Source organism: Eublepharis macularius, chromosome 1 (genome assembly GCF_028583425.1).
Source record: "Eublepharis macularius isolate TG4126 chromosome 1, MPM_Emac_v1.0, whole genome shotgun sequence".
Classification (NCBI taxonomy): Eukaryota; Metazoa; Chordata; class Lepidosauria; order Squamata; family Eublepharidae; genus Eublepharis; species Eublepharis macularius.
This window is the reverse complement of record NC_072790.1, coordinates 201,385,064-201,412,925: the sequence shown is the minus strand read 5'-3', so window position 1 is coordinate 201,412,925 and position 27,862 is coordinate 201,385,064. Positions and strand designations below refer to the sequence as shown.

The 27,862-nt window shown below is 41.6% G+C and overlaps 1 protein-coding gene across 1 annotated transcript in view; it reads right to left on the bottom strand.

Annotated features, from left to right (window-relative positions):
- Window positions 1-27,862, bottom strand: part of EPAS1 (endothelial PAS domain protein 1) — a 124,761-nt gene that overhangs the window by 52,483 nt on the left and 44,416 nt on the right. The gene's annotated exons all lie outside the window — the stretch shown is intronic.

The following is a 27,862-nucleotide window of genomic DNA, read 5'->3' as shown; positions in this document are numbered from 1 at the left end:
TAAACCCACAATGCATTTCAATACAGGCGGTCCACACATCAAGGAGCTGGCAACCTTTGGTGTTAGAGTTATACAATATAGTACAATTTTGACAGCTATGGGTTGTGAAATTCTTGGAGATTTTGGAGTTGCAGCCTGGAGAGGGCAGAGTTTGGGGAGAGACCTTTGCAGGGTATATTGCCGTAGAGTCCATCCTTCAAAGCAGCCATTTTCTCTAGAGAAAATGATTTATGTTCTCTGGAGATCAGTTGCAATGCCTGGAGATCCCCAGGTGCTACCTAGATGTTGGCAACACTAATTGTAAACTGCTTCCTTCACCTGTGGCTCAGATGTGGAAGGCCTGCTGTCCACCTCAGATTTTTTCCACAACTTCATTTTTTGACTGTTACCCTTTTTGCAACATAAGGTCTCAGAACAGTCTGGAATACCAGCCCCTCAAGCTACGTTACGCCCACTTCAGCTCCTACCATATCCACCCAATAGTCTCCATATTGTTGTTGCTCTCCATCGCAGACCAGTTTTTCCACGAACACTAAAACCCAGGTTGGCCAAACAGCCAGAGTGGTATGAATGCCTTGTTTGTCCAGCAGTTAAGACATCCTCTTACACTGGCACTCACGTACTCCAGAAATATAGACTAGACTCAGGCTAGTTCTTGAAAGGAGGTAATGAAAGAGATCCACAAAGCAGTTGTCAAAAGATAATCCCAGCATGTGGATCACTGAATCTTGCGCATTGCAGAAGATTCTGAGGGTGACGGAATGTTGTAGTCTGGGCTTAAAATCTTCTTTTCCAGTCCTTGTTATAGGCTTTTTGCCATTATTTTCTTGCAATGCACATGTTGTTAAATAACTATTGTATACCAACAATGTAATGACACCACTCCAGGCAGAAAAAGTATGTGTAAAAGCTTTAACAGTCTCAGTAAAATATACTGCATTGGCTAATGAAACAAGCCACGTTCATTAACCAAGGCTGGTCAAAACTGGCTAATAATGAATGCTGCTTATGGAGAGTCATGATTTCAGAACAGATTGCATATGCTTTATTTCCACTGCAGCCAGATTACGTTCTTCCCAGAGATCTACTGCTTAAAAACAAGGCTTTAAAAAAATCAATATATATAAAAAAGTATTCACCCTACCTTTTTCAGAGTGATTTCATTCTTAGGTTTACTAAAATAAATTCATATCAAAGCAGTACTTAAAACAAGCACCACTTAAAACACTTCATTCCCAGATTACCCACTCCACCCTTTTCTGCCACTCCTTTTCTAATTTTCTGAATTCAACAACGGGGTTATCCAAGTTCCATCACTAAATGCATCTGGGAACTCCAGAACTAGGTGCCAGTTGCTGCAAGAGGCACAGACAAACCCACAAACATTTCTCTCTTTTTTGCCACAAGAGTACTGCTCATCAAAACACTACTCTTTAATTTACGTACTTGTTGTGGAATATTTCGCCAACAAAACTGACAACAAGCATACAATAGTGTAGTATTTTATCTACATGTCAGGGTGATTTCTGTCTGAAGTTACACCACCCACCTCCTTAACCCTTTGAGCTATGTCTATTTAACAACTTCAGTGCCTAAGGAATGTACCAACCAAACATATTATATTAACATATCGTGCTGTTGAGTTTATCTAGCCATCAGTACTATGCCCAATCTTCTTTGGCCATAACTCTCCAAGGGAAGAAGCTAGTGGGTGTCATAATGGCAGGCACCATGGTGCTGCAGTGGGATCACTGCCCTATAGTATACTTCATATGGCACTACTGTTCTGCAGACATCTTACAGGATAAACCTGTTCTGAGGTATGCAGATATGTAGGCTCTGCAAGTTACCTGGCATGAAGAGCAAGTGGGAAAGGGTATAGTCAGTTGGTTTGATCCCACAGAAGATTTTCATGCGCGCAAGGGTCCTTGAACCAGTGAAAGTGCTACAAGCATTCCTTGCTGGCTGCTTGCACTAAATGAGAGCAATTGTCTTCCTACTATCTATTCTGCATATGCAAAGCATACTGCAAGATATTTCTTCAAATACAATTTCCAAAACAAATTAAATACAATGTGAACCTTGTGTTATACATACCACTGCTTCATGTGCACACTGTTACTTGTTAGAAATGACACTGAAGCACTAAGTATTGGTGCTGCAGCCCTTGTGCAAGTGGAACCACACTCAGTATGCATCTACTTCTGCACTCACATCACTGGAACCAAGCCAGAACGCCATCTGATGGCAAAAGGCTCAATCTGTCCCTTCCAATACCGATTCACTTTATTTTTAATAACTTGTAATTCATAATAGAAGGGAAAGCCATCAACGTCTACTACCTATCATCCATCCATCCATCCATCCATCCAATAAATGGTGCTGTCCATACTTTGGTCTGGGCACCATTGCAGCTAGGCTAAAACAAACTAATATTAGATTAGGACCACCACTGAATTAAATTCACCTGATCCCCTGAGAATAATGGATGCTAAAAAAAAAACCCACATTCATTTCCTGTAGAACCTGCCCAACTGAATTCTAAAGCCCACCCTTCAAAATACAGACACACAATGTAACTTCCAACCTAATTTCAGCAATAAATTCCCTTGTTCACCCATATCAAAAGTGCAGATGATAGGCACTCTCTTAGATGAGACTTTCTGTGCAGCTTGACACTGAAGGAAAAATGCCACTTCTAAAGTGGTACCTGCTGTGATATGCACAAAGAGCTGCCAACTCCAGATGGTGCCTGGAGATCTCCCAGAATTACAACACATCTCCAGCTAGCACAGAATAGTTCCCCTGGAGAAAATGGCTGCTTTGAAGGGTGGACTCTATGGCATTATACCCTGCTGACTCCTCCCTTCTCCTGGCTCCACTCCTAAAATCTCCAGGAATTTCCTGAACTAAAGTTAGCAATCTTATGCACACATGAATCATTCTAAAAAGTGAAGTATGAGTTTTCTTCAAAAGTATTGTTTATTCATATGCACGTGTATGCAGATTTAACTCAAAGCAATTAATAAATATTCTCTTAAAATGCTGACCTACACAGATGATTTTGATTGCTTGTCTATTCACTTTTCTATCACATTTATTTTCCCACTCTTTCTCCAAGGAGCTCATGGCACCATTTCCATGTGGTGAAAATAAACCAGAGCCCCATGAGGCAGGCTTAGAGGTAGTGATTGGCCCCAGATAGCCAGCTGAGCTTCATGTCTGAGCAGTTATTTGAACCCAGATATACCCAGGGCCTTTAAACATTTTTGGATCCCACACAATGTGATATATGCCAGTTACTGCAGCAACTTTGCTGAAAAGAGTGACCTGGAGTATGTCGTGCATACTTGCATATGCCTATATACACACAGTTGTTGATTATTACATTGCAAAGGTCAGAAATCCACAGTTAATTAAACTGTCAGGAATAAATGCTACTGTTGAAGGGCTGGATATCACAGCATCAAATGTTACGTTGTAGAACAAGAACAGCGTGTTTTAATGCTACCAAAAGATAAAAGAAAATATGTATGGCTTTCTCTGCAGTTATAAACTGCTGACCAGACTGGAACAGACAACGTTTAGGAAAGCAAATAGTTGTAAGCGACACCATCAGTGTTTAAAAACACACACACATTTTGTTCAAAATCAGTTTCTTTCCTCCTGTTCTTTATTACACCCAGAGTATTAACTACTGCCCTGTATAATCAGTGTGTGCCAGCACATAATTTTTTTTACATACAGGCTAATCAAAAGAACTCCAAACTCTAACCCACCCTTGTTGAGTATGTTTGCAATTACCTCCCTTTAGCAGGCCATGTCACTTCCCTGGATATTGTTGCAAATACTAAAAGCAGCTAACTTGTATGGTTCAACTGTCTCTGTTTCCAAAGAACTGTCCTGATTTGCTGGTATGTGCCCCTGGTAAATCATTGTTCCTATCTTCTCCCTTGTGATATCTTAACACGTTACTAATGTGAATAATTAGAGATGCCATTCTGGGAGGTGGAAGGGCTTTTTGCTGGATTCTTTGTGGAACAGAGGGGGGGGGAACCATGGATGCACCCTGAGCTACTCAGATAAAGGGTGAGATAAATATGTGACCGAGTGAGTCTCTCATGCATGTAAATGCATGCAGATGAATGCTAATACACCATGCAGAGCCCAGTTCACCACTTCACATATTGCAACTGATAGGAAGTATGTTTTGAATGCTGCATAACATTACAGGACAATATATTTTGAAACAAATATCCAGTAAGGCTGTTACAGAGTAAATACATACACAGTATTCTGAAGGCTTAGGCAGTGACTCTTAGTGAGAATGGACTAATGAGTGTCTGTGAATCACTTGGGGTATGCTAACAAAATAACACTGCCCCAGTCACCAATCTGGATTTCAAAGGAAAAGTCAAAAACAACAAAACGGTAACACTAATGTAGCCTCTGAGATCCCCACTTTTATATTTTGCCTTTCATCCCACTTTCACTATGAGCCTTTGGATCTTAGGGCCATTCCACACATTGCACAGCAACAAACTCATGATCACTACAGAATGGACACTCAGAGAACCACAGCCTACCAAGGCTCTCTGACAAGAGTACAGATGATGCATGTGCTTTCCAACTGCGTATTTATCACATTGTATTTCTAGAGGCACCTAAAAATGATATACACAAAGAGGCCCTTAGAGAATAGATGGACTGTGCTTTCTAATGATAATTGTTTCCATCTTTTTAAATTAAGCATTTGATCTAATTTGGTCAGCAACTGCATTTTTCTTGTGGTATCCCCATTTAGAGGTTTCTTCCAATACCCATTTAAACAACAGTCCTTGAAAGCATGAATCTACTTGAGCACATTGTAAATAGGATGACTTTTGCTATTGCTTTTATTCGTATTGCTTGCATTTATGATATTAGTAATAAAATATGGGACAAGATCACATCAGGGAGATAAGGACAGTCTCCAACAGTGGATCATTATCATTCATTTGTATTTGCACAGCCTCAAGATCCTAATCTCAGAACATTCTTACATTGTAGCAATCAGTCATTTATTCTTGACAGTTTATCTGAAAGTTTGCAAAAACATCATTACCCAGAAGCTAAACCAGCCTTGTTGAGATCTGCCTGCTGATAAGGCAACTATTTACAAAATCTAAAAAGCACATACCAAAAGTTGAGCTTTATCTCTTCAGCAAAGGTTAAAGCAGCAATGGTCAAAGTGCAGTACTGGGGCGTCTAAGCAGCAAGGTTGTGGTATAGAACTCTGTCATCATTATTAGAGAGAAGTGCATTTGTGACCCTAAATTTCCACCCTTAGTAAGTAAGCTTCATTTTGGAGATCAAGATGAAATAACATAAACAACATTTCCATATGTGACCTATTAATATTGTGACATTTTGGTTGGTTCTAATTCTTAATAGAAGCTATTACACAATTTTGTTTTTGGATTTTTCTTCAGACCAACATGGTTACTTATATTGTTATACTTTAACAATATATGTTATACTTTAACAATATATGGTTACTTTAATATTATACACCCCTACGTGTTTTGCATACAGCTTCATTGGGGGAATCTTCCTTTTAGTGTCTTTTCCAGGTATGCACTTTAGCAGACTGCTAAAGTGCATAAACAAGAAAGACACTAAAAGCAAGATTCCCCATGACGACGATGTAAGCAAAATGTGTAGGAGTGTACAATTATTAAAGAGTCTTCCCTTTGCACCAATTGCCCCCTTTTTTGTTTTGCCTTGGTGCAGCCCCTCTTCTTCTTCTTCTTCTTCTTCTTCTTCTTCTTCTTCTTCTTATAATAATAATAATAATAATAATAATAATAATAATAATAATAATAATAATATTTGATTTATATACCGCCCTTCAGGACAACTTAACGCCCACTCAGAGCGGTTTACAAAGTCTGCCATTATTATCCCCACAACAAAACACCCTGTGAGGTGGGTGGGGCTGAGAGAGCTCCAGAGAGCTGTGACTAGCCTAAGGTCACCCAGCTGGCTTCAAGCGGAGGAGTGGGGAATCAAACCCAGCTCTCCAGATTAGAGTCCCACGCTCTTAACCAGTACACCAAACTGGCTCTCTTCATTACCTATTGTCTCTGTCTATTTTGTGATACTTCCGATTTAACTGTTTAAAAGTGGAATTCTTCAACTGAAGGAAGATTATCTAAGATGAGTATTCACTAATGGGGAGAGGTGTCTTCTACTAGGTAATATTACCCAGTTTGGTTTCCACTGACAGCTAGTAATTTGTTGGGTCATTATAAATGATATTACACAACTTTTGGGTTTTTTTCCTTATGGACAAACACACCTACTTATGAGCTCTGTTTGTTTACTTATTACTATGTTTATCTCACCTTTCCTCTTGGCTCAATACTTACCATTTTCTTTCAAAGACTCAATTCAGATAGAAAACCAACCCATACTCAGGTTCACATGTTTACTCCTCCCCTCCCTCTCTCTCTATAACATGGTATTTTCCTTGCTCTGTCATCAAACCATAGTTTTTTGTGACAAGGAAAAGCTAAAATGATTGCCTTTTTGCTGTGTCACAGATAAAGCCAAGATCACAATTTAGAATGATATTATCAGGGCTTTTTTTCTGGGAAAAGAGGTGGTGGAACTCAGTGGGTTGCCCTCGGAGAAAATGGTCACATGGCTGGTGGCCCCGCCCCCTGATCTCCAGACAGAGGGGAGTTTAGATTGCCCTCTGCGCCACAATCTGAACTCCCCTCTGTCTGAAGATCAGGGGGCGGGGCCACCAGCCATGTGACCATTTTCAAGAGGTTCCGGAATTCCGTTCCACCGCATTCCTGCTGAAAAAAAGCCCTGGATATTATAGATTCCTCTCCTCCACTGCCCCCATCAAGAGCAAATCCTTGTAGCACATATGCCATTTGGTTTTGGGCAGCACTTCTCAGCACCTGTAGGTTTTTGTTTTTTCTTCATCATAGGCATTTCATACAAGCAGAACCTCCAGTTCTGGTGATCCTCTGAATGCTGGGTGAGTAATAGCATGCAAATCTACAGTTTTTGCTCATGCTGAACAAGATTCAGTTGATTCTGACTAGGGCGCAGACAGACACTAAGGATGCCATAAGGAAAGACACTTCTAAAATAGCAGCAGTTGTGAATGTCAGCCTGGACTTGCTCATATACCAAAAAGGGCCAAATTGAACCCTATGAAAACAATTAGAATTACATCTCTGTTTAAGGCTGTGGCAAATTTATGCCAAGTTCTTCAGCTCTTCAAGGAAACCCATTGCTGCCCCAGCCTTATTGTTCAGAATGATGGATTATTCTTTTTGCCAACAAAATGCTGAGGAACAGTTAAACACATACTTTTGATGGTTTGAAGCTGCCAAGGTATGTGTTGAATGCAGTGGAAACAAATCCTTAAGATGAAAACAATTTTGAGTCTCAACAATATCTCAACTGAAACACTGTATTAGTGTTTCAAGTATTAGGGTGGGGAGTTCTGAGCACAGGGTAGCTTGTTCTCTTAAAAAGACAATATAAAGTTAACTATTGGCTTTGCAAAGCGCAAACATTGCCCAAACCCAATACAAAGAAACAATGATTAATCACTCTGCTTTATTTTTGATCCAGTGATGCTGTTCACATGGCAAAGAGTGGTCTCAGATGAGCCATGGCTGGGAAGACTCGTATTTGTTTCAAGTCAGAGGAATGGCCAAGACAGTTATTACAGCTTTAATTGATGTCTACGGATTTCTTCTTAAACATTTATACCTCTGTAACAATTATCTGTTCGATATGAAATAAGGCATTCTTCTAAATGTGACCAAAAAACATGTGGGTTGCTATAGACATAAAGGGATATTAACTGTATTTTGCAGAAGTCCTCCAGAGTTCTATGCAGAGAAAGACTTTCTCCAAAATCTGCTTCCTGGGACTGTTTGAACTAGCAATCCTAGTGTGATTGAACTTAGGACCTTCTGGATATATAGCAGGAACTCTCTCACTGTCTGCTAGATATTACAGAGAAGGGAGGGGAGCGAGAAGCAGCTTGAATTTTCAGCAGCAGCAGCTGCAAATTTACCATGAAATCTAGCGGAGCCCTTAGGATTAATTTTCTCCCCTATTTACTTTGAAAATGAAATGACACGGAATAAAATGAATGTTTTAAAAGAAACTGTTCAATTGAATGTGCAATGAATGAAAAACTAGGTACTTGTTTGGAATAATTTTCTCCTTGTTAGCCCAGTTTTTTTGTTCTTCAGGGGCAGCCTCAGGAGCTGTGGAGCCTGGTTCAAAGGTGCCATGAAAGCTACTAAACCTGTTCCTTTCCATTCAGAGCCGGTTTGAGTTCTTCTTGCAAATCTCCTAGAAAGCCCAAAACAAAATTTCCAAAGCCTTCCAGCCAGTTGCAGACTAAGTTGTGAAGAAGGTGGCAGGGCTGAGTCACATGCAGGATAAGCCAGATAAGAAAGACACCTTCAATGTACCATGAACAGATGCATGCCCAATAAGAAGGCTACAGTCTGAGAACCTGCCACAACTTAGCAGTGATACAAGGGTACCATAAGATAGGCATGCCTTTGTTGGCTGCTACAGAGCAAAAAAATGCCACTTGGACAGCTGCAATAATTGTTCTGATACATCAGAGGTTCAAATCTGATACATCAACCATCAAACTACTACAGACTAACACGGCTAACTCCTCTGGATCTATCAACCATCAAGGCTTTTTCAACTTCCTCTTACCTCCTTGGTAGATCCTCAAGCAATTGCATAATTGTTTCCTGAGCTACTGGCTGCTCAGAAATAGGAAAAAAATGTGGGTATTGAGTGAGAGCCCAAAAGTGTTGCCTCCCACAAAGCTCAGATTTCTGCTTAAATGGATATGACTGCCAATATCTTTCAAGGACTTGGCAGTGCCAACCATTTTATCATCAGTTTCTGGTAATGACTTCAAGGGTTCTTCAGTATCTTCAAGATACTCTTGTACATATTCTTTGTAGCGTGGATTTGCCCCCTTCAGTTGTTGAAACAGCTGCAATATTTACTTTCCAATTAAAATGAGTGGGTACTCTTATGTGAGGTTATTAACTTCTCTCCAACCAATGGAGCCAACTTGGGAGAACAATCAGCCTTGGCTCCCATTAAGTCATGTTAGCTGCTCCCTCAAAACATATCAAACAGAAAACTTCATGAGCTCTATTTGTTGTAGAGGATAAGATAGATTTATAATAGATCCTACAATTCTGCCTCAAGATAACTATTAGCAATGGGTACCGATTGCTCAACTGTACTAATTAATACTCTAGGCTGCCCTCCAAATATTCAATGTGGGAGGAGGGAATTAGATTAAGCCATGTTCCTTCTCTCCTCTGAAACTCCATGATATGACGGGGGTTATCTACATGCCTAAGCCTTTTTTGCGCAGACCTATGGATGGATCAAAGTAATAAGGCTTTGAAATTCAAAACTTGACAGGTTGAGATCTGAAAATCCTGTTGGACAAGCACAGAAGGGCTGTAGCCCTTGTGGTTGTAGCAGGAATTTTCCTGAGATGCCAAGCCCTGCTGACATCCACCTTTGAAGCAGACTGGGGTACAATGGTAATCATCTGGGTTGTGTAAAATCTGGTCAAAGTCTTACCTATGTGTTGAAACACAAAACCCTGGTCTTAGCTTTTCCTGGTCTCCTTGGGGTAAATAAATATTATTTTTATTTTCTAAGTTTTCTTTTTGCCAGGGATAATCATTAAAGCTCACAATTTCTGAGATCTGAATATCCTAAATTTGGTCTCACTATGAAATTTGAATCGAACGGCACAGAAATAAAGCATAACAAGAGAGCTGGTGTTGTGTATTATTTCTATTCTGACTATATGTGGGCTTGTCGTATGTGGGCTTGTGACATCACAAGGTGGGTTTAAAATGAGTCTGGTTCCCATATTCTTGGGCTGCCTTTGAGATCCCAAGGAAATTTCTCTGCATGTGTATGCATTAGGACCTAGACTGAAACACGCATATTTTCCATGGATCAAAAAGAGTCCAGTAGCACCTTTAAGACTAACCAATTTTATTGTAGCATAAGCTTTCGAGAATCACAGTTCTCTTTGTCAGATGCATGATACAGAAACTGGTCAAATATAGAAGAGGAGGGGGGAGAGGGGAGAGAAGGGGACATATATCAGAAGGGCACAAGATGCAATTAGCGGGGAGGCAACCCAAACATTCCTTTGCTAGTAAATGTAAACATCTCCTTTTGGTGTGGAGTCAGTTTGCCGTGTTAGTTTGCAGCAGTAAAAGCATCCAATTCCTATGTAGTATAAGCCTTCGATAACCACAGCTCTCCCCGCCAGATGCATCTGACAAAGAGAACTGTGGTCCCCAAAAGCCCATACCAGGCGCCACTGGGCTCCCCCAGACCACGCCGCTGTAAAGGAAATCTGTTACCTGTGATAATGTGATAACCATTCATAGTCCCTATTCAGTCCCAGCTTGACAGAGTCAAATTTGCATAGGAATTCCTATTCAGCAGCCTCCCGTTGGATTTTGTTTTTGAAAGGTTTCTGTTGAACCACAGCGACCTTTAAGTCTTTGATGGAATGTCCTGGTAGATTGAAGTGTTCTCCCACTGGTTTTTGGACGTTTCCATTTCTAATGTCAGATTTGTGTCCATTTATTCTTTTGCGTAGAGGTTGGCTGGTTTGTCCAATGTACAGAGCAGAAGGACATTGTTGGCACATGAGGGCATATATCAGATTGGAGGATGAGCAGCTGTAAGAGCCAGAGACAGTGTCGTTGATGCCATTGGGTCCTGTAATTGTATTCCCTGGGCAGATATAGGGGCAGAGCTGGCATCTGGGTCTGTTGCAGGGCCTGGTATCTGTGCTGGTGACTCTGCTGGCCGATTCATGATTGTAAGTGAGAAGTCGTTTAAGGTTGGGGGGCTGTCTGTAGGCAAGGAAAGGTCTTCCACCCAGGGCTTCTGAGAGAGAGGTATCATTTTCCAGGATGGGTTGTAGCTCACTGATGATACGTTGGATGGGTTTGAGCTGAGAGCTATAGGTGACAACCAGTGGTGTTCTGTTGTTAGTTCCTTTAGGTTTGTCCTGGAGCAGACTGTTTCTGGGTACTAGTCTGGCCCTGTTGATTTGTTTCTTCACTTCATTTGGTGGGTACTGTAGTCTACTCCAGGAACACTCTTACTAGTTAGAGGAATTTCAGCAGAATTAATTCATTTGTGCTGCTTACACCACTGTCCAAGAAGAAAATAGTACGACTGGGGGCGGGGGAGAGAACCATCTGGACTTAATTATAGTACTTCTGGGAAAAAATCATTTACCCTAAATGTTATTTTCCCATAACTAAGTCTTCAGAGAGGTTCTGAGCTTTGGGACTAAAAGCATCAAAACAGAGCACAGTTAAGAAAATGAATATTTTATAAAGAGTTGATTGTTTGGGGTGACACTTCCTGGGAACCAGATAAAGTATCCATCCAATCATTTGTTTCTTCCTATGCTGAGCAATTCACTGGAGTGAATTGTTAAAATTAAGGGACGATAAGGGTGATCCACAGAAGAGAGACTTGGACTCAGGAAACAGGGTTGCTAGGTCCTCTTACCTTTCCAGTGGGGGACGAGTAGTGCTTACCTTTTGTGAAGTCTTCACCCATGTGCTCCCGAGGCGGTGCAATGATGTCACTCCCGGGAGTATCATTGTCATGCAGCCCTGAGAGCATGCCCAGGAGGCTTATTCCCCAGCCTTTCCCCTCCCCACTGGCCAGGTGAGTGGTGCGGGGGGGGGGGGGGTGAAGGGTAGGAGAGAGGGATTCCGCCACCCCCACTGGGAGACTTGGGATCCCTACCAGGAGATCAACCAGACATCCCTCAATAAGCCACTCTCCCCTCTCTTCTTCTGTAAAGTAGGAATCATAGACATCAAACTTCAGAAATTAATTTAGAATCGCAGCCTCCACACAACAAACACTAACCTTGTTGAAACAGAGGGGTTGTACAGCCATGATATAAAACTATTAATCTCTTTGCATATTACAGTGATATGGATGAAAAGTATTTATTAATATATAACTACAGCTTTGTGCTCTGCTGAAAAAAAAACCTTTTCCTATGTGTTCCATTTTGTTTTCCCTTCAATATTTAATTTAATTAGAAATCAAGTCTTCTTACATGTTCCCAGAAAGTAAGCATAGCAATCTTGTCCAACAGAGAAAGCAAAATATTCTGTGACTCTTTACTAAGGTTTCTGAAAATAGGAGTCACAGAATATTTTGCTTTCTCTGTTGGACAAGGTTGCTATGCTTACTTTCTGGGAACATGTAAGAAGACTTGATTTCTAATTAAATTAAATATTGAAGGGAAAACAAAATGGAACACATAGGAAAAGCAGGGATGAAGTTTATGCAATTACAGCCATGCTTTAAGCTTCCCCTTTCTAACATCCTAACAGTGGCAGCTGAATTTGGATGTTCTTTTCCAAGTCCCCTTGGTTTTCACTCTTCTTAAGAAAGACCTGCCCCCCCCACCTCAAATTCTATAGGGCTGTTTAGTTCTCCTACATGTTACAAATAATGTTAGAAAAGAATTCTTAGATTTAAAAAAAATAAAACCATTATTTCCTGGAAATATACACCTCCCCCTCCAAAAATTGTAAAATAAATCTTTGTTGATATGTAACCTTGCTAAGCATTACTCTGGCAGGATCTCAAGAAGCATCCTTTATTAGAATACCTAGTAAAGCTGCCTGCATATCCAACTCAAGGCCAGCCTATTTTATACTTAGTTACTGTAGCTACAAGATATCACAAAACAGACAACAAAAGGAAAACATGCAATATAAATACATGCAAACTATACTCATAGTCCACAGTCCAATGCAGAATTAAACCCATTTGATACCACACTCAAGTCTGTGCTGGATTTTGGCTCTCATGTATGGTCAATATGGCTTTGACAGCTCTATATAGCTCTACTTCAACCTCGCTGTGAACATCTATCCGAATCCTCATCTTCTCAACTCAAGTTCTCTGCCTGGCTTCAAAACCCGGGAATGACATTTGCAAGCTATTTGGCAGACAGAGCAATGGCTAGAGACTCATACTAGGCATGTGGAGATTTGGTTCATATCAGCATGGACTTTCACAGGGTCTCCTTGGACAATCATCCTGTCTGACTGGTCTACTTCACAGAGCTGTTGTGAATGGACGGGGGGACATCACGTGTACTGCATTAAGCTCTTTTGGAGGATGAGAGAGATCATCAGATTCAATTAGAATGTTGAGCTCTCCCCTGACTTTGATCCCAATTTCAACTTTGCTTTTCAGGCCCCAGGCTATTCTCATAGTTCTGAGGAAAATATTAAGCTTTTTGTTAAATTAATTATCTCTATCCATACCAGACAGTGCCATGTTCCCATTTGTACATAAGCAAGCTTCCCATTACCTTATGATTCACTGGATCTAGAGTTCTTCTCCACTAAGTGAAGGTTCTTCTGTTCACAGAAGACTCCTTCCATGAACAGAAGACCTCATTTCCATTTACAGAACAGTCCTTCTGTTCATGGAATGAACCTTGCATGGACAATTCCTTACTTACCGGAAAAGAGCCCCAAGTACCCAAACCAATATATTTTCTCAAACCAAGCATTCCAGACTTTCCCTTTCTCCTCTTTCAGTCTGTAAAACAATCCTCTGCAAAACCACTGCCCACCACCTTTTCTGTCTCAGGGCCCCAGGACTATATATTTGCGAGGTTAACTGTAAGTTTGCCCTTTAATAATCAGCTTACTGCCTGTTTATTCTTAGAAGCTAGAGTACAGTTGCTACTGTATGTTGACAACTAAATTTCTCTCACCCTCATCTCAGGTTGTTTTGACAGGCTCCCGTTATCTCTATGAATACATTTGGGTTGCTCAGAAAAACCACAATACAACACACACACTTGGTATATTTGAAAGAGCAAAAATGCAGAGAGAACACAGTTTGACATTGTTTTAAAATAAAACAATCAGATTTTAGTTTATTGCACTGTTATTTTGCCCATACTGCATTGTATTTAAATATTCAGGAGAGCATTTTTTTAAACAAAGGAAATAGGTAGTAGTAATTGGAACTGGTCAGAAAGGTGCTTTCACGAAGGGACTAGGGTTGTAGTTTATTGCTATTGTTTTTTTATTTATTGTAATACAGTAAAAATTACAGCAAAAGGATATGTCCCACCTTGATGAACAGCTTGTGTGAGAAGGTCTGGAAAGCTCCCACACTTCTATCATTCTGCAGAATGTATAAAGCAATAACGTTCAGGAGGTTGTGTTGCCAGCCAATGGCTGGTACTCAATGGGATAGGAGGCAACACTGCAACCTGTGACTTCCAGGGAAAACTGAAAGTGATGTTATGTTGTTGTTGGAATCACCATAAACTCTGTGGTAAAACCATTAAGTTTCTGGCAATCCCTAGTGCAACGTGATGTCACTTCTAGTTTTCCTTGGATGCAATGTCATGTTGCTTGTGATGCTGGTGATCTTTTAAAAATATTCTCCAGCCACCCAAAGCATTAGCAATGGGAAGCGAGGGCTGCTAGCAAGAGACTATAGAGGGAGACCTGGTAGCCATATCAGGAGGGCATTTTAAAAGAGAGATTAGAACTGTAGCAGAATGGAACAATCCAGAAGGGTAACGGAAACAGTTGTAGTCTACTACAATGATTATTGTAAGTATCATCTGCTCTCATTTCATTCTCTTATACTTTGTTATCCACTTTCTGTGAATTGGTTATAGTATATACATTCCTTTATTCTGTTGTTTGCATTGTTCTTTAATCCTAGTCTTATTGCATTGTTCATTGTTTTTTGCGCTGTCTGATTGCATTGTTTTATATCCTGTAATTAACCTTAAGTCTCAGAAAGAAAGGCAGACCATAAATAAATTAAATAAAATACTACTATCTCTCTTCCATAGTTTCCCTAACTTTGTAATCTACTTTGTGTCTCAGTGAGAATGGTGGACTGTCGTAAAATGGCAGCTTCTGAGGATGCATTTTTATCCCAACTTTTCCTCCAAGGAGCTCTGAGTGGCACACGTGGCTCTGTCTGCCTCCATTCAGCCCCACCCCCCACACCAACAACAACATGAGGTAGGCTAGGCAGAGAGATGGTGACTGGTCCAAGACCACCCGGGGAACCTCATGGCGTGGTCAGGATTTGAACTTGGGTCTCCCTGGTCCTAGTTTGACACTTTAACCACTAACCATCTGTGATTCAATTTCCCTTCTGTTTATATTTCTTTTAACAGCAGTGGAGTGTGGGGAAAGGGCACACAGGGAGAAGATATGGGATAATACACCATCACAAACCATATCAAAAGCTACCCACTTCAAACCAGGTCAGCCAGACAGTAGCACTACATCCATTTACACCAGAAAGCTCATGCTGCAAAATCTGTAAAATCTGTAAAAATCCATACAGAGTATCACCTGAACAGGCACAGTTAAGGAGAACAAATGTGCAGGAATGAAGTGGTTTGAAAGAACAGTCTTCTGAATTCTCAGGAATGGTGCTGATACCAGAGAAAACATCTAGGATGGTAACACCCTAAAGACAGGAACACAACTACTGCACAGCATTACAAAACACAGTGCTTGCTTACATGTCAGTGATAATCAGGTGGCATTAAAAGAAATCAGGGCAGAGAGAAATCTAGTCACACCCAATAACTGGCTGCAGTTCCTAATAAAATAATCTGAAAGCCTACAAATCACAGCAGATGTAGCCTTCCATCTCACTATCTGATGTAAGCATGGATGCCTTGCATATGTACACTTGGGCAGCTAGACCTGATCTTGATGTGCATTCCACTGTGTACGTTCTTTCCAGATAATGGGATCTCCTTGCAAGCAGGAGAACTCCATGGGCACATGAGGGTTTTTATTTATTTATAATTGCTAGATCAGGGTAAGAATCAAAACCATGCCTAAAAGGAAGCTCACTGGGTACATCCCACCCCCTTTCCTCATTTGCAAAACCTCCATGACCTCTACTGAAAGATTACTGTATATAGCATTAGTATATATAATATCTCCTGCAAATGGTATTACTAGTAAAAAAAAAGTTCTTTGTAATAAGTACAGCTGAAAAGGAAATAAACTTGTAGTTTGAACCCTACCAACTTGCTCAGCTAAGTGAGGAGCCCTCCTCCAGAAGAAGAGACTCCTTGCACTGAAGGAAGACCCTAAGCTTTATCCAAACTGGTAGGATAAAGCCTCTGGTGTATGCACACATGTGTGAGACAATAATACCATATTTACTTGAACGGAAGATAACCCTGAATGCAAGGTAACACACCTTATACACAAAAAATAAAACTATTACTGGACATAACTGTAACTTGTAGGTGAATGTAAAATTACCCCCTTTCCCCCCAATGGCATACTTGGGGGGAAAAAACCCTATTCTTGCATTTGAGTATTCATTGTGATACCCTATTGAGATTCTGCATAAGGCACCATGTGTCAGGACAAGAATGCTGGTTTTAACTTCTACTGAATCAGAGCTCCCTAAATGCGTACTCTTGTCTTACAAGTGAATGGTTACCAGATAAAAATATGACAAAGTGCACAATTCCAGCAGAGGTTTACACAAGGGTGCTAAGCATAAACTTCTATCCACATCAGTCCATTTGATCTAGAGTAACTTCACGAGTGCTTCTGTATTATATCCTAATGAGCATGTTGGGGTAACAATTGTATGAAATAATACATGGAAACAGTAGCTGGGAAAAGTAGCAAAGGACAACCATCCTCCAGCTTCTTCCTAGGCAGACCATAATGAAAAAGCAACACTAACTGTCCTTGACATTTGGGAACTGGCAAGCAAAGGACGTTAGCTGCCAAACTCCGCAAGCTCAGAAGTCCCACGGAGTACAAATGGAATGCTCATATTTCATACACTTACAAGCAGCAACTGAACAGAGCATTATTTTTCTTAATGGAGCAGTTAAGCTTTCCTTTTAGTAAACAGATCTCTATCCAATAATAAGCAGCATTGAAGGGCGAGAAATCAAACCAAAGCATTTCACAGAAAAAAATTCTTTGCTTTCCTGATATAGCAGAAAAAGAAAACACACACACAAGTCTCTTGCACCATTCAGTCTCAAAGGCCCCAAGTTAAACTTAATGATGTTTTAAGACTAATTATGACTTGCTAATTTCATTACCTCAGACTGACCACACCCTTTGACAATACAAAGTTGTGGTGTAAAAGATACGGTAACAAAAGACTAAGAATAGTTCAGAAATGCAGGAAGTTTGCTCTGTGATTTAGAAAAAAACCTAGACAATGTCTCACTGCACCAAATTCACACTGCAAAATGGCCTTGATTAAAAAATATGAAACCCAGAGGACAAGAGTGAGTTACAAGCACTCCGAGGATATGATCCACTTCAATTGCTAATGGCAAATGCTGCTGTTGTATTTTTACCACTGCTTGTCTTCAAATTACTTTTAATTGGAGATAATTTAGCTTTTTATTTCATTATCTAGCACAACAGACAAAGGGACAACAAATTTGTTTTACAGAATCTCGAGCACTTGCTCTGTCCATTAACATAGACAAATGAAGGCCAATTAAAGCTCTTTAAGGCACATTTGCAGAATATATTGTTCCCTATGTTCTTTGTTTAAGCAGTACTCGGGTTGGGTTCTTGGCAGTAGAAGGTGAGGAACAGTTTTTGCCAGTTCCCTTCTTCTGCTCCAGATGCCCAATTCAGCCCTTATGCTGCTCCTGAGGGGTCCCCCCCGGAGCAGCATTTGGAGATGTTCAGTGGGCTGCAGCTTGTAAGGAAACAAACAGGAAGATTTTTTAAAACCGATTTCTTTTCTGAAGAGGGAAACCATCGCAAATCATCACTTTTCATTCACAGGTTACATAGCTGATTAATAATTCTACTATATAATTTAATCGGCATTTTTAAAGCTACAAGATTTCAGCAGCCTGGCATATGAAAGCCAAACAGAATCCATTGTTCATTTTTAATGTTTCTGCTATCCCACGCCTACACTGATATGGAGGTCGGGCACGTGCAACTTAATAGCCCCTGTAGCTGAACTGAACCGAGCCCCACTCACCCAAGTCAATTCTGACAGGCAGAAATGTTTTCCACTAAGAGACAATCATGGGATAAAAAATAGGAAACTAAGTCTGAGGACATGAATACATCTTGTGGATTAGTTAGAGGTGCTTACAAAATTCTCACCACCCACATTCTTTCCTCAGATCTTTTACAGCGCCAATCAATTAACAACCTACTATTCTTCCTTTTTAAAAATTGTTGTTCAGATTGCTGCACACTTCAAGTTGCCACAATTTTCAGTTCATTTCTTTGTTTTCCATGCAGATTACTTTATCACTGTGCAGGAAAATCCTTTGGGCTACCTGTTCAGGGCAGAGGACGGGGCACTGTGCTGTAGCAATGCTGCTCTTACCTTGAGGGGGGGTTCAGAAAGAGGCACTTTGGGGTGTCATGGCACTTGCCCTATTGTGTTCTGTGGGGCTATATTCTGCCTCCCCATACTGTTTAATATCTATATGAAACTGCTGAGAAAAGTAGTCCAGAGCTTTGGAGATGCACCTTTAATATGCCGATGACCTTCAGCTCTACTTCTTTTCCCCATCTGAGCCAGGAAACGTGGTAGAAATACTGAGTTTCATTGCAAGTCTGTATAGGTGGTTTTACTGTATGACATTTGTGAACAGCCTTATTGTTCTTTGCAAGATAAGGTGTAATATCATGTCCTGAAAAACCTGCTTTCTACCCCTTTGTCTTTTTTAAACTTTGTAACGTCCAACCTGATGAAGAGCTCTGGTGAGCTTGAAAACTTGCACAATGTTTTGTGTTAATTTGGTTGGTCCTTATAAAAAGTATTAAGGTGATTTATTTTGTGAGCTACTTTAGATACATTTTGTATGCACTAAAGAGACATACACATATTTAAAATGAAATTATGCATGCACTAAACCAGTGTGAAATGATTTAATCAGCGCAAAGGGTGTCAACCATGGGAAGTATATTTGTTGAGTTAAATTGATTCATGTTATGTAAAACTTTCTGATAATCTTTGCATTGAGAAAGCTGAGGTTTGACAAGAACATTTATTATGGTCATAATGGTTTCACTCAAAATATATTACGGTAAGCCCAATGCAAAGACTTGTAAATGTGTATGGTTGCTAGAGGCAAGCACTAGTCATCTATAGATGGGCTTTTTTTGTGATGGTACTCACTGGTACTGAGTACCAGCACCTTTGAGGGGATATATAGAGGTTGCCACCCCAGACTTCCTACTCTGGGCACTGATAACAGCCACTCCAGCAGTCCAGCAGGCGAAGCACTTCCCTTTTGCTTTGTAAGACTGAAAGCTTTACCTTCCCACGGCTTCAGCTTTCCAATCTCCAGGTTCATTCTGGGGTGTACCCACGCCCAAGTCATGAATTCCAGACTCAGCTTAAGTAAAATTATATTTATTAGCTTTAAGAAGTGTTGCAAAGCATAAAGTACTAACACTCAGACAGAAAACAAAGAAACCTTATTGCTGTTATCTAAAAATCTGCATATCTAAAACTTAAGAGCCTGCTACCTTAAGCATCTCTGGTCGGCATCCATTTGTTGTTCATCTTACCCATCTGGTAGAATGTATGCCCTCTCCATGCCTAGATGGTCTGGCATGGAGACATGTTGAGGGGGAAAGAATAGTGAAGGGTTTGGGGGTGAGCTGAGAAGCCATCTTTTATAGAAAGCGCTTCACCCGTCACTCAAGAGCCAATCAGGGCCAAGCTGTTAATTAGCATTACAGTTGTGAGAACATCCCGGGAGGACAGATAGAGGCTGAGGCAGTCTCCAAGGCCGAATTACTGGGGAACTCAGAGACTGCTTGCAGGTGTTGTTGATCAGCTTAGATAGCACATTTTAGGTTAGGCCAGAGCCTGTAAACTCTTAACCAAAGTTCAGCCATTCTTACTAGAATCCTGGCCTTAACTGGCAACTTCCATACATGGGGCTCTCCCAAGGCCTGAGGGGGGAATTTATAGAAATCAGTGCAACCTCATATATGAGTAGCAACTCTTAAAAACAAAAAAAAAAAGAAGCCCTGCCTCAAGGCAACTAGACAGGGAACTTGATTGCCTAAACATGGACTTATTTTAAGTAGACTAGCAAACTGAAAATTTGGACTTGTGTGGATTTATTTGAAATACTGCAGTCTTCCAAAAGCCCTTTTGACATTGATGGTAATGTCTAGGCTGCTAAAATTAATGCAAGGATGTACTTTGTGGCTTCTGACTGGTAAATGGAATCTAAAATTTTATCATACTCAAGCACAAACAAATTCTGGACTTTGAACCAATTATTATACTTCCACTATTGTGAGAGAGGAGAAAAATCCATAGGTTAGGTTCTATTTTACGCGAGCAGTTAAAAACACACAAAGTACGTAAAGCAGAGAGAGAGGAACAACAACAAAGGTGTGTTTTAATTAATGTCAGAAAAAAATAAAAACCAGGAATAAATGTATCATAGCTGAACTTAACTGGAGTGGCTTCCCCAATCAGAAAAACTACAGAACACATCTACATTCTAGCAGATCGTGTGAAGCCAGGAAAACATCACTGGCTTCAGTCATATATCAGTAAAAGCTGCTCAACAATGTGCAAAGTGGGGAGGGGAACCACATACATAATAAAACATAAAACCTACAAAAGCATAAATATTAGAAAAAACCTACAATAAGCACTGCAGCAGAGCAAGCAGATTTGCTCAAAGGATGAACTTCATAGTGGCTGTGAGAGACTGTCCAGATGGATGCTCCTCCTGCAGCCAATACAGGGAGGGGAAGGAGCCAAGTTCCACCTTCAAAAATCACAGTGCTAAGCTCTGCATTCTCCCCTTTTGACCCTTTAAAGGGCCTTTTCACATTCCCAGTTGAGCTGCACAATGTGGCTCAGTGGGAAACGAGGAGGAGGTCGCCAGTTTGTAGGGGAGCCAGCTTGTGTGTAGACGCTATTGAGGAAAAGGGAGAGGGGGCAATGGCAGCAGCAAGTGACATTGGGACAAGGTGTGTAGATGCCATCCCTGCCTGCTCCCATAATTTTTCCTGTTGTCACCATGGCCCAGGTACATTACTGATAAACCATAAGTACAGTCATTGCTCCATCATCAGAGCAGTTGAATCATAGAGATGAGAATGAACATAAGTGCTGAGAGGACACACACACAAAAAGCAGACAAGTAACTCCAAATCACAGCTTGTACATCTGTAAATTCAAACCATGGTTAGCTATGGTAAGTACAAATCATGATTTGGCATGATATCTAAATATTACCAGACCTTGACTGGATGATATAAAAGAACGAGAAGGTTCTGGAACAGTCTCATTTACTTCAATAATACTTTCCAGAGTGAGAAAATAGGATTGTAGCAGGCATTTGCTACAAAGAATACACACATGTGCACCCTGGACAGGGCCGGCCCGCCCATTGAGGCCGGCCCGGCAGCCGCCTCAGGGTGCTAAGGCGCCGGAGGGGCACCGGACCAGGGGCAGGGGTGTGCACCATGGAGGTTCTGTCACCGCTGCTGACCAGGAGCGCGTGCTGATGGCAGCAGCGTGGGGCAGCTGAGCGGGCAGCCTCCCGTTCAGTTGCTCTGTGGGCCAGGCACAGCCAGCAGCCAGGGCAGCCGGCTGCTCCTGGCCTGTAGAGCAACTGGAGGGCTGGAAGGCCCCCCGCACGTGCACCAGCCCTGCATGATGACGTCATATGCATCCTGGTGCCCGTGTGCGCTTGCGAGCACGTGCACATAGGCAGCCATTAAGCTACCTCAGGTGTCAGCGATGCTGGAGCCATTATTTCCATTATTTCTTTAAACAAATAATCAACGTTAAATCACAATCCAGCAAAAACTCCATTGATCTCAATGGGAGAAGTATATGCACTTCCTTAACTCTCCCTTCTGAAATTAATGGGATTTAATAGTGCACATGCAATTTTAAATTAGCTTCTGTAATGTTGATGATTATAAAACAGAAAAAACTGGATTATTTAAACTATTAATCAAGCTGCTTAAAAATATCATTACAGGTTACCATTATGCAAATACACCTGTAAATACACAGTTTGGGAGAAGTAAAAGCATTCGGCACTGTGATTTGACACCAGTTAAAATGTCATTTTAGCCTGCTGAAAGGAGATGCTCACAGTCTTCCTTTAGAAATATTTATATCAAATCAATTTCCAGTCATAAGTGGATGCCGGGAAATGACAACCTCTTGATCCTACAGTGGATGGGACACACCCGTAAGTCAGGCACCAAAACATGGAAGTGACAGGGAAGTGTTACGTCTGTAATATACGCAGGTAAGCCAGATCCTGTTTACATACATTTAAATATAAAATTAATGATCCTCACAGACGGCACAGTTCTTGAGGCAACATATCATATGTGGAGAATTGTAGGTGAACCGGCAAACAAATTCAAGATATTTTCAGAAGGTGTTCTTAATGAAAAGGAAAAAGGAAACCTTACCAGCTCTTAACCAGTTTTGGAACAGTAATATCTAAACCAGGATTGTAAGAATCCCTGCCTTTCATAATCCAGCAAGAAGTTCAAAGGTCAACACTTTCCCAAAGAATTGCAATGCCTAACACACAAGTCCATTTAAAGCTCCCAAAGTGTAGTTATATAAAACAGACTGGACCCTGTTCCTGTCCACTATCCCAAGGGAACCCACTGAGTTCACTGCAACTGAAGAGCAGCTATAAAAGGAGGGCAGGGTAACTTTAAAGCTTCACATGATTACATTTATATTACTTTCAAAATAGCCAGTAGATTCTGACATAAGACAAAAAGAAAGGTCTCTTCCCACCCACCCCACCCCCGATGTGTGATGCGGGATACAGGATATGTTTTCAGTGCATTAAGAAGTATAAGCTAGTACTCACCAAAAAAATTGAAGCTGCATGCAAGTGCCCATATTTTCCCACAATTTCACAAAAGTACAAAGGAGCCATATGGTTTTTGAAAGATACAACAGGAGAACATAAGCACAGCCACGGTGCAGCAGCCCATTGGTCCATCTAATGCAGCATCCTGTTTCACACATCAGCCACCCAGATGCCTCCAGAAGTCTCACAAGGAGAGCTCAGAGGCCAAACTTCCGCTTGTTGTTGCCCTGGTGTTCAGAGGGTAACTACCTTAGAATGTGGAGGTTAATTTAATAATCTTGGCTCACAACCATTTCAGTTCAGACTGTGCCACACTGATGTATTTGAACATTGAAGGCATTTTGAAAGCCACCAAGGCCCAGTCTGTGGTCCCACGCATAAAGCGGCACATGAAGCTGCCCTTTACCAATTCAGATCACTGCTTTATTGAAGTTAGCAATGTTTACTCTCCAGGCTCTCAGGCTGCAGCCTTTCACATCACCTGCTACTTAGGGCCTATCAGGAAAATTAGTGATCCACAGTTAGAACTATTTTTTTTGATAATTATTTGTCGCTTTACTAGTTCTGCGCATCAACAGAGCAGAAGTGAATGTCTTGCACATAAATGTGACTGTAAATGCAAAAGTTGCAATTACAAGCTCAAGTACTCTGAGGTTGCATCTGTGCAGGCCACCAGCCATTTCCCCTCCTGCATTGTTACATACGTTCAGGGCTTTTTTTCAGCAGGAACGCAGTGGAACGGAGTTCCGGAACCTCTTGAAAATGGTCACATGGGCTGGAGACCTCGCCCCCTGACCTCCAGACAGAGGGGAGTTGAGATTGCCTTCCGTGCCATGCGGCGTGGAGGGCAATCTAAACTCCCCTCTGTCTGGAGATCAGGGGGAGGGGCCACCAGCCCATATGACCATTTTCTCCGAGGGCAACCCACTGAGTTCCACCACCTCTTTCCCCAGAAAAAAAGCCCTGCATACATTACAGTTACTCATTCAGCCACTCACCAACAAGAACAATCTTGCTTGGCTCAGAGAGAAAATCTTGAACAAATGAGCTGCAATGTGCGCCTTAAGCTCTGTTTCTGAAAGGTACCTGCAAAACCAGTAGTCGGTAACTTGAAACAACAAGCCCATTACTTGGGAAGCACTCTTTTCTTCCAGCCTAGCCTGGAGGACCCAGAACGGAAGAAGAGAAGACCAAAGAGATGCTTATGTCCAAATTTGTAGGGAACAGAAAAAGAGCAGCAATTCATAAAAGGGTTTGTGGCTAAAGAAATTATAAAAGAACACCAGAAAGAGGACATTTTGATTGCGTAGACTTCGCATATGAGGGGGTTAAACAGAAAATTATTATTAAGTACATTTTTAATCACACTTTTCATCCAAAGAACTCAGGGTGGCATATACAGTAAAAAGAGTGTCTCTCTCTGCTTCCAACCAAGGCCAACATGGAGCTAGCCAAAGTGGGGGGCAGGGAGTGAGAGGAGTATGACAGTTAGAAATGAAAATACACACAGTAGCCCCCTGATTCATACACAAGTAGCCCAGTCAACCACCCAAACAACAATCCACAACACCCTCCACCAGACTGTGTCAAAACACAAGCCACAGACATCCAAGCTCCTCCAAAGCTCCTCATTGCCCCCCTCCCCCTGTCAGATTAAGAGGCAGACACAAGGCTTGGGTAATAAAGGGCCATTTTTATTTAGGCAACAACATGAACTGCAACAACTAAAAAATCCTGGCAAGGGCCTAACCAGCGGTACAGGTCAAGCCCTGGGGTCACTCCCCTGGACCCCACCTTGACCTGTCTGGGCGAGACCTGCTGCCCCGGATGCGAGCCATCCACATGCATGACTGGGATCCAGCCGGCCTGGCGGATGGTTTCCCCCTTAAAGCTCCAAGCACCTCCATCGCAGAGCATGAGGGAAGGACTTGTCCAGGAGATCCCACCAGGCAGCCTGCCCTCTGAACTGGCCGCCGCAAAGCATGCCAGCCGATCCTGACAGGCCCCTAATATCCCCACCAATGGAGATATGCCAAGGGTACTCACTGTCCCGCTAACATCCCCCCAACTAAATCCTGCCAATGCTAAGGCCGAGCCTCTGCTCAGGCCTTCACGCCCCAGAGGTGACTTACTGTAAGCCATAGCCCTTGCCTCAGGTCGTCTAATTATACATATACATATACATATACATATACATATACATATACATATACATATACATATACATATACATATACATATACATGTTGTTGCCCGCCACCGAAAGGTGGCCCCCATTGCTTCGATACAGGTTGGTCAAGCGGGCCTTAATCCTGAGATGGGGAAGATAAATGTCCAACCCATTCCCCCAAGCTAACTGAACTATCTCCAACCAAATAGTTAAGACGCCAGGCCACTGCTTGCTAATCCACTGCAAGTCAGCCTGTGCCTGCAAAGCAAGGGGACAGACACTTTACACGCCCAGGTCATTACCTCACAGGTGAATGACCAATATGTCAGGTGGAGGACCACTCCTCCCCTCAAACAGCAAAGGCAGCAGCCCTGGCCACCTTAGGCCTTGTCGCCCCTGCCACTCAATCATGGCCCACTCACTTAGCCCAAGCTGGGACCCAATCACCATCCTCTTGGCTTGGTGGGCCACCCAAAAACCATGCTGTGTCCGCATATAAGGATCTGCAGCCTTCCCCGGTGAAACACAGCACCTAAAGAAAAAACAAGTCAGTTGAGGTTCCCAGCACCCAGTTGGGCGAATGTAGACCAATAAGCCTTGGACCTCCACCGGCCCACCCACTGAATAACCTAATAACGCATGGCTGCAGCTCTCAAGGCTGTCCCAGTCCGGAAGGAATGGGTGCCACTTTTAACGTTCTGCAGACTCAATCTTGTCAGATTCCATCGAATGACTGTCCCATACTGGTGCCTAGTCAAGGGCAGGGGGGCTCCATCAATGTGACAAAACTATAACCCCTTGTCTTCCCCTCAAAGTGCAATATACTACTTCAGCGCTGACACCGGGCACCACTCTATATCTGCACATGGACCCAGCTGGATAACATACCCCAGCTGTAACTGATCCATCCTAGAACGTCTAATCCTTAAAGCAGCATTATCATCCACGCACCTTTTATGTCCTAGGCCAGTAAGGCCCTACCTGACTCATCCTTGAGAGGATGGGCCACCCATTCACTTATCCTACGTGCCCCCAAAAAGGCTGTCCATGCAGCTGCCTGAACTAGAGTCAACCCCAGGACCAGAGCAGCAAACTGGACGGCTGGAGTAATAGGCTCCCTCTTATGCCTAGGTCTAGCTGCCTCTCGGGGTCTGGCTATTATGCCTAGGTCTGGCTGCCTCTCGGGATTTCACTCTCTCAGTTATCATAGCAAAATACATACTGGGGAGGAGGCACAGGTAAGCAAATAGCTTCCTATTGCCATCCCCTAATTAGCTGAGACTCCTTACCATCCACCAGTAATGTCTCATGATCCGTTTGCATTGACGAGGAGTTACAGCAAACTGAATCTGGCATGGAGCAAGGGTCACTGGCTGTTTAGGGAGGTTGAGCTAGATGACCTTAGAGATACCTTCCAACCCTATGATTCTATGAATCCATGGCATAAAGGCCATGAATATCCCTTCTGAAGAAAGACATATTTGTGTAGTAGTGCAGAAAGAGGCATGATTTAGTGGCATCTAGAATTGCCAGGTCCCCTTTGTCACTCCTCACGAGCATGCACTCCCAGGGCAGTGCGATGACGTCACTCCCAGCAGTGACATTGTTTTTTTAAAAAAATTTTTATTGGTGAGTACATACAATGTTATTCAATACACAGATTCCCCGTCTTATCTAAATTATATCAGCCCCCACCCTTTCCCCCTCCTTACGGACTTCCAACAGCTTTCCAACCCCAAACCCCTCTTATTACTCAAATTACTCTCAACCATAATTTTTCTAAATCCTATATATGTTATATCAATTATTCTAAGCATGTTCAAATTCTTCTATATCTCCAATTTTCTAATATATCAATCTACATTTCACTGTTTAAACTATCTATTTTTAATACAATCTCCTTATTACTAATATTAGCTTAGATTAATTAATAGCTAAGTTTCCCTATTAATGGTAAAGTTACTTCTCTCTCCCCTTTATAAAGTCACATATTAATAATTCTCAAACTGCCACAATCCTCCTTTCACATCCCATTTTTTTCTAGATATTGTTCCAATTTCTCCCAGTCTGCAATATATTCTCCTGGATCAAGATCTTTAAGTTTTCTTGTCATTTTGTCCATCTCAGCCATGTACAGCAATTTGTAAATCCAATCTTCTATAGTTGGTATTTCTTGCACTTTCCATTTCTGCGCATACAAAAGTCTTGCTGCTGTAATCATGTAAAATAGCAATGTTCTATACTGCTTTGGAACATCTTCCATTCCCAGGTTCAGTAGCAGCAGTTCTGGGTTCTTATTTATTTGGGTTTGCAAAACCTCATTAATTATTTCTATTATATCTCCCCAGTATTGCTTAGCTACCTCACAAGTCCACCACATATGATAAAATGATCCTTCATGCTTTTTACATTTCCAGCATTTATCTGACATATTTGCATTTCCATGCGCAATCTTCTTAGGCGTTAAATACCACCTATACATCATTTTATATACATTCTCTTTAATGTTGGTACAAGTTGAAATCTTCGAAGTATTTTTCCAAAAGTATTCCCATGATTCCATTGTTATTTCTTTATGAAGGTTTATTGCCCATTTCACCATCTGTCTCATCTTCCGTATACCATTTTAAAAGTATTTTGTATATTTTTGAAATATCTTTTTTGCCTTCTTGTAGAATCACTTC